Source organism: Siphateles boraxobius, unplaced genomic scaffold (genome assembly GCF_051911475.1).
Source record: "Siphateles boraxobius isolate OS27281-9 unplaced genomic scaffold, OSU_SipBor_1 7, whole genome shotgun sequence".
Classification (NCBI taxonomy): domain Eukaryota; kingdom Metazoa; phylum Chordata; class Actinopteri; order Cypriniformes; family Leuciscidae; genus Siphateles; species Siphateles boraxobius.
In genome coordinates, this window is record NW_027509197.1 from 26,671,791 (window position 1) to 26,686,065 (window position 14,275).

The following is a 14,275-nucleotide window of genomic DNA, read 5'->3' on the forward strand; positions in this document are numbered from 1 at the left end:
GCAAACACAATTCAACAAGTCTCTGCCAGTTATTCCTGCGGACGTTATCAAAGGACCAAATCAATGCAGGTTTGCACTTTTCAATGCAACCATCGAATACTTAATTTGAGTTGATGATGGAGTTATATTTGGCTTGTTTTACTACATCGCTCACAGAGAGTGTTTGCATGTACTGAATGGCAATGCATTGTAGCACTGCCACGTAGAAGGTTAAGTTTTATGTGATAATGGATTAACAAGGAAATAATGTTGAGAATTTTATCTATTGAGAATTTTACAGACACGGTCTTCCCTCTGGAATCTGCTCTCAGACTTTTAAAACAAGTCCGTTGAGACTGATTCAAACATTATATGTATACAGTGAACGGGACTAAGAGACATTTTGTACGTTACACACACACACGCACGCACGTGCACTGGCTTTATTTTTTAGAAAATATACAAAGATTTGCACATGAATATACACCTCACAACAAGCAGAAAAACATACATAAGAATATGTAAAAAAATATTACAAAAATAGGTCAAGCCAGGGGTGAGGTCTTTCTTGCTTTTTTGTTCTTAACTTTATCTAATGTATTACCATATAGTTTAATCTCTTTTTGCACTGGCTTTATGGACATTGTAAATATGGTGAAATTATGTAATACACTTTGGGGTTTGAATTGAAATTGTATGATTCTTGTTTCTCCTTCCATTTATTTATGTAAGGTTTTGTTTTTTGAACAGTTGTTCCCTAATTTTGTGTATCATCAACACCAGTATACTACGCTGAGTATTACAGCATGTTTGAAAAAATATATACAGTAATCTCTTCGTCTATTTCTCTCTCAAACTTGTGCTTAATCTTGGTAAGAAGTTGTTAATCAGTGTTATTTTAGTATTATTTACATACTATTATATAATTTATTAATGTTTTGAATTGGCTTTAATTTTTATTTTCAGGTTTCATTTTAATTTTAGTTTAAATGTTTATAATTTTGCTATGTGCTGTAATTTCTTTTTATATATATACAAAGATAATATTTATGTTTAGCTTTTTTTTTTTTACAGTTTAGTTTAAATAACTTAAACTTATTTATTTCAGTTAAATGCCAAGGCAACATTTAAGTTTTTCATCTAATATTTAAATTTTATTTTATTTCAGCTTTATTTCAATTACAGAAAATTATTTTTAGTCATTTTAGTTCACAATAACAACACTGGTTATAATGTTATGTAAATGTTCATTCCAATAGTATACGTGTTATTTGGGTAACAAAGGAGTGTTCAGAGGCGTTAAGTTCCTCAATCATCAACAGGGAAAACATGTCCTCTATCGCCACAGGGAAGACTTACTGACCCTGCGATTGTTCCTCGACCTCCCTAGAGAAATGTCCCACAGTGGGATCCTCTGAATTAAGACCTTAATTACTCTGGCATATTTCAATATGTCCAGCCAACCATGGCAACAAAAGTGCTCATGTAGCCAGCAATTCTCATTACCCGAGCACCTCTCCAAACAGGCATGTTTGGCCAGTAGATAGAATTACCACAGCAAAAAAAGTGTGTTGGTGTTTATAACTGTACGTGTCTACTCATACATAAAGTTCAAATTAGTCTCCAGAGGCAGGGATGACCTCTTTTCTGGTGCTTTATATCTTGCGGTGAGTTGTAAGGCCCTGTTTTATTGTCGCAAGGGAGTGTTTCAAACTGCGGAGTGCCCTAGGTGTATGTTTTGTACTGCTCTCTACTATCACTCAAGGAGACCTGATTAAACCAACTCCAGACTCCAAAGACAGGGGATTGTGGGAAAATCAAACCTTCTTAATATGCTCAATTTCAGCTGCCCTGAAGAACAACCCTGAGATAGTCAATTAAAAAGACAGGAGTTGGTTTTTTTCAGACTTGATATTGATGGACCACTGCACATAGTTGAAGGGAGAAAATGGTAAACAAACCCTCAAAACCCATTATGCTCTCTGGCGTGTATAATGAAGACATTGCAGCAATTATTAGTAAGCATATAGTATTTCTAATTGCATTGAAGATGGCTCACAATCATTTTCAATGTAAATCTTGTAGCTTCATGCCTGATGCGCTCAATAATGTTTCAGCTAAATGAACTTGGGGAGAAACATTGGTGCTCTCATCATTCTCTAATCATCTAATGTTAGAAAGCATCAGGGTGTGAATAGGCATATCTCTGAAATCAGTGTCTGCAATATCAGACTACCTTGAGTTAGATATTGAAAAGACTACAAAATATTTACGCTGTCCTTAGGCTACCATTGATTCTAGATCAGCAGTGTCTAACTGCTTCTAAAAATCAAGCGGCAACATTCGAATCTGAAAAATGAAGCCTAGCCGGAAGTGCGAAAACTGCAATACATCGAAAATCCGCTAGGGGCAGGTCACAAAAGGGAGCAAATGTCCATAGACCCCAAGGTTAAAATGTCCGTTTTCACAGCCTAAATTCATGATTTTACAGGTTGGTCCCATGGACTTTTATTGTATTTTTCGATAGGTTCCGAGTGCCTGACAACTGTGAGGGGGGGGATTTTTTTCTAACTCGTTAGTTTATATCGTATTTAGATATAAAATGTATGAAAAATAAGGACGTGGTTAACTTTCAGTGATAGCATGATTGACAGCTGATAACGGGCTGCGCCGAGTGGAATTCCTGAAATTTGACGTCTCGACCATGATCTGACACAACAAATCATACCACCTCTGTATCCTTTCTGAAAAGATTTTCCACGCTGGCGCCGCCCATGCATACCCCCCACAAACGGCCTCAAAACCGTTCTTCAGAAAGTCTATGGGTGACGTCACATACGCTTTGTCCATATTTTTTTACAGTCTATGCTAAAAATGTTTGCAAATGTGACAAAATATTAATTTGTGACAGTAATTAAAAATCTAAGGCAAATTTCATTTGAAAGTGAGCGTCACTTTCCCTACTTGAAATGACCTTTAGCTGCAGGGCTCTCAAGTGTCACGCATTGAGCGTGACAGTCATTCATTTCAGTCTTTTTTCACGCTCTCCCGCCACACATTGTATTTCTCATGCTGTAAAACTATTTGTAATATATTTAATATGTCGCAGCGCCCAAAACTCTGACCTCGCCGCTCTCACTGTAGAATCGGCAGGAATCAAGCGAAGCGCGTCTCCTCTGGTGTTGTTCGTTGAGCTACACAATAGCCAATCAGAAAATAGCACTAATGTATCTGGGTAAGATTGAACGCAACAACCAATGAATACAATTTATCCATTCTGGGGACAACCTGAATCCCGTGATCATATGTCGTAGTAGTACTATGAGTAGTACGTATAGCAAAGTGTATAGAAGAGGCTTGTTTGAGATGAGCAAAATCTGCGCTGAACCGATCACCGGTGATCAGCGCGTAATGCATGCCGGTTAGAAATGTGTGCGAGTGCGGTCCGCCATGCGCTGATGTCATGCTGACGTGAGTCAAAAAGCTCTCGCGAGTGCAAGGCGCACGTGTCGGATTCTGCAGTCGCGCGCAGTTGCTCTCCACCGACTGCGCTGATCAAAAGCATGATGGGAAACGACTTAATGACGACACAGCTTAATGTTGATTGGTTTAAACAATCGTGATGTGTTGTTCTCTTTTAAAATGTTTGATTTTAAAACTCGGATATCATGTTTTATGTGTATGTTATGTGTGAATATTCCCAAACTCTCGGACAGTGCGATCTCTATGGGTTATGCAATGTCATTTTATTATATATATAAAAAAACGCATAGCCTATGTCTGTATTAAAGAAAAAATGATTGATAAACACTTATTTGGAATGGAATTAAATAACAAGTACTTTGGGTGTCTTGTTCATTATATTTATTTTCATATAAAAGCAACAGGACTTAAATTACATCCAGTTTATTAGCAACACTGTGCACCAGCGTGAATCCCGTGAATCCCGCGATATCCATCATTGATCTCGCAGGTGTCAGATCCACTGCGATAAGAGAGACCTGTCTGGCTTGCCTGCGCTTTTTTCACTCGTCTCACTGCAGCCGCCTACTCTCGACTACATTTCAGGCGAGGCAAGGCGCATCTCAAACAAGCCTAAGAACTTATAGGGATCTCTCAGTCACGTGACCCCTAGCCGCGTGTCAGCCATTTTGACGGAATACATCCGTCAGCTACTCAGTGGCAATGGATCTACAGGTCCTTCTCAAAAAATTAGCATATTGTGATAAAGTTAATTATTTTCCATAATGTAATGATAAAAATTAAACTTTCATATATTTTAGATTCATTGCACACCAACTGAAATATTTCAGGTCTTTTATTGTTTTAATACTGATGATTTTGGCATACAGCTCTTTGAAAACCCAAAATTCCTATCTCAAAAAATTAGCATATCATGAAAGGGTCTCTAAACGAGCTATTAACCTAATCATCTGATTCAACTAATTAACTCTAAACACCTACAAATGATTCCTGAGGCTTTTAAAAACTCCCAGCCTGTTTCATTACTCAAAACCGCAATCATGGGTAAGACTGCCGACCTGACTGCTGTCCAGAAGCCCATCATTGACACCCTCAAGCAAGAGGGTAAGACACAGAAAGAATTTTCTGAACAAATAGGCTGTTCCCAGAGTGCTGTATCAAGGCACCTCAGTGGGAAGTCTGTGGGAAGGAAAAAGTGTGGCAAAAAAACGCTGCACAACGAGAAGAGGTGACCGGACCCTGAGGAAGATTGTGGAGAAGGACCGATTCCAGACCTTGGGGGACCTGCGGAAGCAGTGGACTGAGTCTGGAGTAGAAACATCCAGAGCCACCGTGCACAGGCGAGTGCAGGAAATGGGCTACAGGTGCCGCATTCCCCAGGTCAAGCAGATTCCCATAGAGAATCTGTGGGATATTGTGAAGAGAAAGTTGAGAGACGCAAGACCCAACACTCTGGATGAGCTTAAGGCCGCTATCGAAGCATCCTGGGCCTCCATAACACCTCAGCAGTGCCACAGGCTGATTGCCTCCATGCCACGCCGCATTGAAGCAGTCATTTCTGCAGAAGGATTCCCGACCAAGTATTGAGTGCATAACTGAACATAATTATTTGAAGGTTGACTTTTTTTGTATTAAAAACACTTCTTTTATTGGTCGGATGAAATATGCAAATTTTTTGAGATAGGAATTTTGGGTTTTCATGAGCTGTATGCCAAAATCATCAGTATTAAAACAATAAAAGACCTGAAATATTTCAGTTGGTGTGCAATGAATCTAAAATATATGAAAGTTTAATTTTTATCATTACATTATGGAAAATAATTAACTTTATCACAATATGCTAATTTTTTGAGAAGGACCTGTATTATTAGGGGTGGGCCACCCCTAATAATAGATCCATTGCCGTGGGTAATATATATTATTAGTATATTATACTAATAATATAATTACATAAAAACGTTTTGACATTGGGCTACAGGTGTTAGGTAAATGCATTTACCAGTAACGTTACTGATTCTGAAGCTAAATGAGCAGTTCCACGGCTCTCTTCTCTACTCTTTACTACTACTTTAATAGCCTACTGTTACTAGCTAATGTTGGTAGTTTTTTTTTTCACTGCTACAAAAAAACGTAGAAAAATTTAGTCAACCCATACACGTTAGAACCGTGAAAAAAATGCACAATAGTTCCCTCATAAAGGGCGACAGCTAAACGTTTGATTAACAAATGATTTTCTGTTCAAAGCAAAAAAAAATAAAAAAAATACATATATATATATATATATATTTATCGTAAAATTGGGAGCCTGATGTGTCCGAATAAGACAAGCTTATGTTATGCTAAATGGTAGTGCACACAAACATTGCGGATTTCTATGGCAACAGTGGATTTATAACATTTGATCCCAAACTCCGAGAAATCATTCATTGGCCTTAGAGGGGACAACTTACCTGATGCAAAATGAACACTGCAAAGCTGTGTTGAGTTGGACTGTGTTGAGTTGGAAACCAAACAGTAACACCGCCATCAGCGTTTTGCCTGTTTATTGCCGCCAACCACTTGTTTCTCTGTTTTGTTTCTTTTGTGATACGGTATAAACATATTCCTTTTGTATGATCACGTATCTGATTGCATCCAACTGCACAGCATCGCTCGGGCATGATAGAAATATTTCGCGACGAGCTGTATTATCACCGGCGGTATAGCATTTTCTATTCCGTCAAAATGGCTGCTCCAAATGGAGTGACGTCACGTTCCTATACCGTCCATTCTCTGCAGGTTAATCATGAAGGATTTAGGTTGCTCACTTTAATTTGGAAAAACCCTTTGAGTAGCATAAACTTACCATAAAAATACGGTTTTGCAGTGAGTTAGGGACAACATATTGTGCCACTGATAGGTTACCATCTCCCAGTTCGCTACCGTGCAGTTTGATCTCACTCCGAAAATGAAATTTTCAAAGATGTAGTAGAAGTTCACATCTGACTCCCTCACGCAAGTCATTATTCAGTTATGTCCAATTCGAAATAAACATAATTTTTATTTTTTTTGACTGGCTGTTTACATGACAGATAACATGTGAATAAAGATTCATATTCACAATAGAGTTCTGTGGCAAATAATAATAATAGTATTCCAAAGAACATTTATTCAACTACTTTACTAAAAATATTGGCATCACTTTAAGTAACCTAATACAGAAAGATCAGGCCTACCGCTGTATTTGGTATAGCCTTTGTATTGCGAGTATGGATGAGTAAAGATTAGATAAATATGAATGTATGAAGATATGTCTCATCATACAAGTATCATCTCATCCTGGTATGTTTTATTGAACAGTAGGCTAGTGGATAGTTCTTACATCAGATTACCCTTCTCTGTGATGTAAAATAGCCTGGTGGCCTGTGACCCAGAGGGATACATTTATTAGACTTGCTTTAATGAGATTATCACCACTTTTGATGCTCCAGGTCTCAGGAGAAATTTACCTGACATGTACAGTACGATCAGCGCCCTCTTGCTTATGGATTAAACAATATACACCCCTTGACCATACAAACATTTCACCTGATAAGTTATATTGTGAATATTTTGCAGGGATTTAAAGGCTATATGCACAATACAAAAATACAAGAAATATGTCTGGTTATGCCAAAAGGACTGAAACAGTGGGGATTAGAAATTAATTGATCGCCTTTGTGACTCAGTGGCCCAAAGGTTGATAACAATGGGGGCATCATATGTGTGCTGCCCCCATGTGGTTAATGCGCAACTACATATCCTACACTTTCATTTCAGTATTCATTAATATTTATTACAGGCATTCAGGAATATATTTGAAGACAATATATATATATATATATATATATATATATATATATATATATATATATATATATATATATATATATATATATATATATATATATATACACATATATATATATATATATATATATATATATATATATATATATATATATATATATATATATATATATATATATATATATATGTATTATACCTAGCCTACATAGCATGTTTACAATTTACTGAGAAATAAGCAAGAATTGGAATAATGATCACATTTTATGTCTATACATCAAAGTGTGATGCATAAACTCACAGAAGCCTCACAGATGGTGCAAACAAAGGCACTAAGAAGATTCTGCACCCCCTTGGCTCCACACAGTGTTTAGACCTTAATCTGAGAGGAAAGACTGGTAAATTTACATTTTAAAGCTATTCTGTACTCCACAAATCTGTGTCAGTAGACCGAATCACTCTATAGCGTGTTATCACATCAATTACCTCTTAAAAATAAAGGTTCCAAAAGTGGTTTTAGAAGAATCCATTAAACTTCCATAGTAGTTGCTTTTTTGTTAATGCTTAATAATGTGCTTTAAAGCCTTTAATTGTGTAATGTAAGCATGTCTGTGCAATGCATGAGGTATGGAGATGTGAGAGATATAGATATTTCTAGTAATTTTATTGTTTTATCATTGTTTAAAGGGGGTTTTCTGAGCAAGAAGTTTTAAAACAGCTCGGAAACAGATTGTCCCGTAATGTGTTTCCGATGTAGCCTATATCTAATAAAGTGACTAGTTTGCATCTCAAAGTCTAAATACCACATACTGTTTTGCATGTGTAATAGATCGAAATGACAGAACAGCATTTGTGCCAAATTATGTTGGACAGCTGTGAAGAAGCCCATCTGTGTCACAATGGTGCATCGTTAAATCTTATGGTGGAATTACACACCTCATGTCCCCTCACTGCTGACATACAAATACTAAAAGTTATTATGGGTGAGAGAAATTAGTCAAATACATTTGATTGACAATCTAAAGTTGGAAAAATATGAAAGCATCACATGACAATCATACAGTATCCATCATATGTTTGACCTTGTGGAAACCAAAAATTACAAATGCATTCAACTTTTTTACTAAATGAAATTGCTTACAACAAATTTAGTTTGGCAACCACTACTAAAATGACACTACATAAAAAATAAGTTGATAGATAATTAAAAATGATCTAAAAAAAATAAATAATAGAATCATTATTTAAAAAACAATTGCACAATTAAAATAAGCTACTGTACATGTACAGTATATAGGACATTGACCATATTTGACTATAGACAAAAGTAGGTGGATAAATATTGGTCAATAGCACAATTTAATATATTCTTCTTTAAGACCCACAGAGTAACATTAGGTCACTTTGTATTTTCCTTATTGAGAGTCACAACAGCAGGTATATTAGTGACTATAATTTATGACAAACATGGACAAACTCCATCCAACACCAGTTTGAACATCATCAAACATTCCTTGAAAGGAAAGGTTTAAAAAGTAAGTCTTTATTAGTTCCAGATATTAATATTTCTGATTATTAGTATGTTAAAGTGGTGAACATGTTTCTGGTTTCAAAAAAAGTACAAACATAACAACATAAACAAATCTTGTCTGCGACATCTTAAAGCTTCATCAGTGTCGTAATTCACTCACTCATCAAAATTCATGGATTATGTTCATCTGTGGTTTTTGTTGACAATTTGTTTTGCCATTTTCCTTGAGTTTGTTCTGTTGGCAGTGCATGTACGGTATTATCATGCTTTTCCCCTCAGGTTTGCTGTCAGAGTTAAAGCTGAAATGCTCTTCAAGATAAATCTATCCTGCCAAACTGGTCTCTGTTCAAATCTCCTGTGGTCGGACTATCACAGCACATATTAGAGTTGAGTGTTGAGAATCTGCTATAAAAGACAACTTCAATTGTCTATCACGAAATTGAGTGTTTTCAAAACCTGAAACTTCCTTTTTGAGAGAGGGCAGAAATAAAGACAGGAAACTGAAAGAGAGAGAAAGACAAAAGGGGATATCAATGGATGTCCATTGAACATTTTGTTAATTAAACATGAGAGATTGAGCAGTGAGCACATTGACGGGCGTAAGGAACGATCTCATGGGAAAGCTGGTGATGTTTAAATGAATTCTTCTGGGTATCAGCCCAAGCTGTGTTTTATGTGTTGTGAGTTTAAACGGTTGGGATGTGTTTCTTTTGGCCTTAAACTTACCCGATAGCGAATGCCCTAGAAACCCTTTTGCATCTCCCGAATAGATTCTGATTACACTCTCAGAAGAAAAGGTACAAAAGCTGTAAATGGGGAGGTATCCTTTCATAAGTACTTTATTTACCCTTGAAAGGTCAGGGTGGATTTTAAAGGCCTACCTTAATAGTCCATAGTTCTTATTAATACCTTTTGAAAGGGTATGGCCCCAATGACAGCTTTTGTACTTTTTTTAAAGAGTGTATGATTCACTAGCGTAGCCAGAAAGCGTCTCTGGGTGTGCATAAGAAAAACTGGGTGTGTCACATTTATTGTCAAATTAATGTGCAAAAAAACTCGGACCCGGCATATCACTAACTTTACAGAATAGACTGGGCTGATGTGTAAAACTGGCTTGCCACATAAACATAATACTAGGCCTACAGTGTATAAAATATAACTCAGGGCCCAACATTAAGGCTTTTCCAGTTGCTTGTCCTTCGAACAAGTAAATCGGCCATTCTCTTGTTATCAATATAAAAACTCCACATTCATTTTTCAACCGCTCTATTTTCATTAAGTTTCTTTGTGCGATCTGCGCTCATTTGTTTTCATTTCTCCTCATGAGGCTGCGCGAGCCTCAACAGCACAACCGTATTACCAGTCAGCGGCTGTTTGCGGATTGGTTGGCAGTCCGAATGTCGGCAGATATTATTTGAATGATAATAATTTAAAAATTAAAATACATTTTAAATGTACAAATATTTTAAGTAAACAACATTAGTCCAAGTTAGGAAACGTTTTTATTAAAACTTTAAAAAAGAATTCTGCATCTACACTCACCTAAAGGATTATTAGGAACACCTGTTCAATTTCTCATTAATGCAATTATCTAATCAACTAATCACATGGCAGTTGCTTCAATGCATTTTGGAGTGTGGTCCTGGTCAAGACAGTCTCCTGAACTCCAAACTGAATGTCAGAACGGGAAAGAAAGATGATTTAAGCAATTTTGAGCGTGGCATGGTTGTTGGTGCCAGACGGGCCGGTCTGAGTATTTCACAATCTGCTCAGTTACTGGGATTTTCACGCACAACTATTTCTAGGGTTTACAAAGAATGGTGTGAAAAGGGAAAAACATCCAGTATGCGGCAGTCCTGTGGGCGATAATGCCTTGTTGATGCTAGAGGTCAGAGGAGAATGGGCCGACTGATTCAAGCTCACAGAAGAGCAACTTTGACTGAAATAACCACTCATTACAACCGAGGTATGCAGCAAAGCATTTTTGAAGCCACAACACGCACAACCTTGAGGCGGATGGGCTACAACAGCAGAAGACCCCACCGGGTACCACTCATCTTCACTACAAATAGGAAAAAGAGGCTACAATTTGCAAGAGCTCACCAAAATTGGACAGTAGAAGACTGGAAAAATGTTGCCTGGTCTGATGAGTCTCGATTTCTGTTGAGACATTCAGATGGTAGAGTCAGAATTTGGCGTAAACAGAATGAGAACATGGATCCATCATGCCTTGTTACCACTGTGCAGGCTGGTGGTGGTGGTGTAATGGTGTGGGGGATGTTTTCTTGGCACACTTTAGGCCCTTTAGTGCCAATTGGGCATCGTCCAAATGCCACGTCCTACCTGAGCATTGTTTCTGACCACGTCCATCCCTTTATGGCCACCATGTACCCATCCTCTGGTGGCTACTTCTAGCAGGATAATGCACCATGTCACAAAGCTCGAATCATTTCAAATTGGTTTCTTGAACATGACAATGAGTTCACTGTACTAAAATGCCCCCACAGTCACCAGATCTCAACCCAATAGAGCATCTTTGGGATGTGGTGGAACGGGATTTCACCTTGTTGAATCAATACCACGTAGAATTAAGGCAGTTCTGAAGGCGAAAGGGGGTCAAAAACAGTATTAGTATGGTATTCCTAATAATCCTTTAGGTGAGTGTATTTTAGGTGTGCCAGCTGCCACTGTGGAATGCCAGTGGTATGATTTAATTAGATCTTGATTAATTTAGGGACATTTCAGATAATTTACATTTTCGTTTACCTATAGGGATTCTCACTGTGCTCAATATCGTAAATTGTACAGGGCAGTGTTTCAGAGTGATTCAAACCAGTAACCGTCTTTTTGAACTGTTTTTGGAGTCATTCATTAGGGAATCATGATACACTGGTCGTTCTGGATGCTTTTGATTAACTAAAAATAACCATTCATTTTTCATGAATAGGGCTATACTGGCCGCACTGATGTTTTTGATTCACTAAAAAGAACCGGTTCATAAGAGTCATTTGTTCGTGAATAGGGTCATGCAGGATGTTTTTGACTCATTACAAAAAAACATTAATTTGTTCACGAAGAGAACGGCGGACAGAGGAACCATTTAACTTGGTGCACTACGAAAATGCTTGCTTTTGCATGCGGCATTGTGGAAAGTTATTAAAACTGTATTAAATTGACAGATTTTAAGGATTTAAAAATAAATAATTGTTTACTTGTTTTTCATTAATGACTACTGAAAGTAATCATAACCATAGAAAACCACCCTTTTTATACACATTTTACAGATATTTTTAATTGTACAGTAATTTATCATCACTCATGATAAGCTTAAAAATATTTGTAAATGTTTGAAGTGACATAAAATCAGAAAAAAATATCTGTTTCATGATGCGTTTATCTTGCAGTATGTTTTGTGAGAACAGCCTCAGGTACACCATGTAGTGATGCATGATTCAACCGAGGCTCAATTCCCACTGATGCTGCTTATAATAAAACACATGGTCGTTCTCATCGTTAAAGCTTCATTTTCAAGAAGTGCTAATTAACGGAAATTGCCTGTGTCTGCTTGGCAGTGACTACTGTGTACGGTAATGGGGCACTTTGACTGCTTTCTTATTGGGTATTATGTGCTATTAGCATAGATTTGAATATGACAGAGGAGAGTGTGGGGAATTTACTGCAGAGATGGAAAAGCCCAGTTTTGAAGTCTGATTTGGCAGCTTAACAGATTATAATACAATTAAAACATGTGTCAACAGGCCTGATTTGGTCCTTCAAAGAAATAATTCTCTGTAGTGTTGGATCATGCTCCATTTTCATAATATAATGTGTAGAGAATGTTCTAATATTCAATAGGGTCCAAAAGTCTGAGATTACATTAAAAATAATGGATTCAAACTCTAATTTAACAGAAATAAACAGAAATTAATAGTTTTTGAAAAATGTAAGACAAATAAAAGCTGGTGAATATGAAATATTTCATATTCTTCACTATTTTAGGTCACTAATCAAAATAAACAAATTTGTGATACTGATTATGTGAACTTCTTTGTACAGATGGTCAGATGTACTTGCTCTTGAAGCACAATGGCCCTCATTTATCAAAAGTGCGTACACCAAATTTCCAGCGTACACCTGGCGTACACCCAAAACCACGGTGACTTTGATATTCATCAATATGGACGTTGGCGTACGGCACGCTCAAATCCTACGCCAGGTCAGGAGGTGGTGTACATGTACGCACATTTTGAGTTAGTGCGGAAATGCGCAGAAAAACAATTCCTAACACCATAAAACGCACTGACAAACTAAAAGATATGAGGAGCTCTTTTCCAAAACGCGATAAACGCCATTTTTAAAAATAAATTTGTATTTTATTTCTTTAATAAACTAGTGTTGTGTCTGCAAAGATGATTTTGATGATCACCATCTCCGTAGTGAACGCGCCTATAGAGAGAGTAGCCTATTTCTTTTCGTTTATAATTGTTTCGTTCAAAGACATTTCAAGCTTTCTTTATAGATATATTTCTCATGTCTGTGCGGCATATACTGAGTTTCGGTTAATTTGTGATGAAATGCGCTCCAGTTCACGTGCAATGCAAGGGACCGCGCCCGCGCCTCCATGTCATGACTCATGATTATATTGTCTGCTATTTGCTTCTTATTTATTAAATCCAGGCAATTGGTTGATGAAAAAAATATTAAAATTAAGATACAATTTATACAAAACGAAATTCACTTTAAAGAAAGGCTTTCTACAAAACAAAACTTAATTAAGTGGCCAAAATCATGTCTGAGCATGTCTCCCGATATATTGCGCATCCTATCTTAGCCTATGTTCACTTTTCATAATCAAAATAGATGGGGAAAAAATAACATTATTATTTTTTAACAAATATGAAACTAAATGCACTTAGATAATGGCTACAACACGTAGCCTAATAGTAGGCCTGAATATTGTTATCATTACTTTTTTCAAGTTCGGCACGAATTACTATTAGCCTAAATGTGTTACTAAATGATTTGAATGTATTTTTAACATTGTTGTATTTAAGGACTGTATTTGTGTTTTATTTTTAAATTATTTGTTTTATGTGGTGGACAATATTGGAACGTGAAATAAAATATTTATTTTATTTTTACTATTTAATTTATTTTACTATTTATTTTGTTTGGCTTTTATTTATTTCATGCAGTTGCACTTATTTCATTTATATTAATTTATAGTATGAGTCCCTGATCATATGTTGCATGTTCTCTTCTTGTTGTTTTTGTTGTTGTTTTTTTAGACAAAAAATGGATGGATTTATAGCGTTTTGACAATACAATTAACTTTGAATTTATCATCAAAAATATTGTTGTTTGATTTAATAATAATTTTTCATGAAGGTGATATTCTCGATCTCCAGAGAAGTGTCTCCTCTTTGCCGTCTTCCGTGTGTCCATGGCGTAAAATGA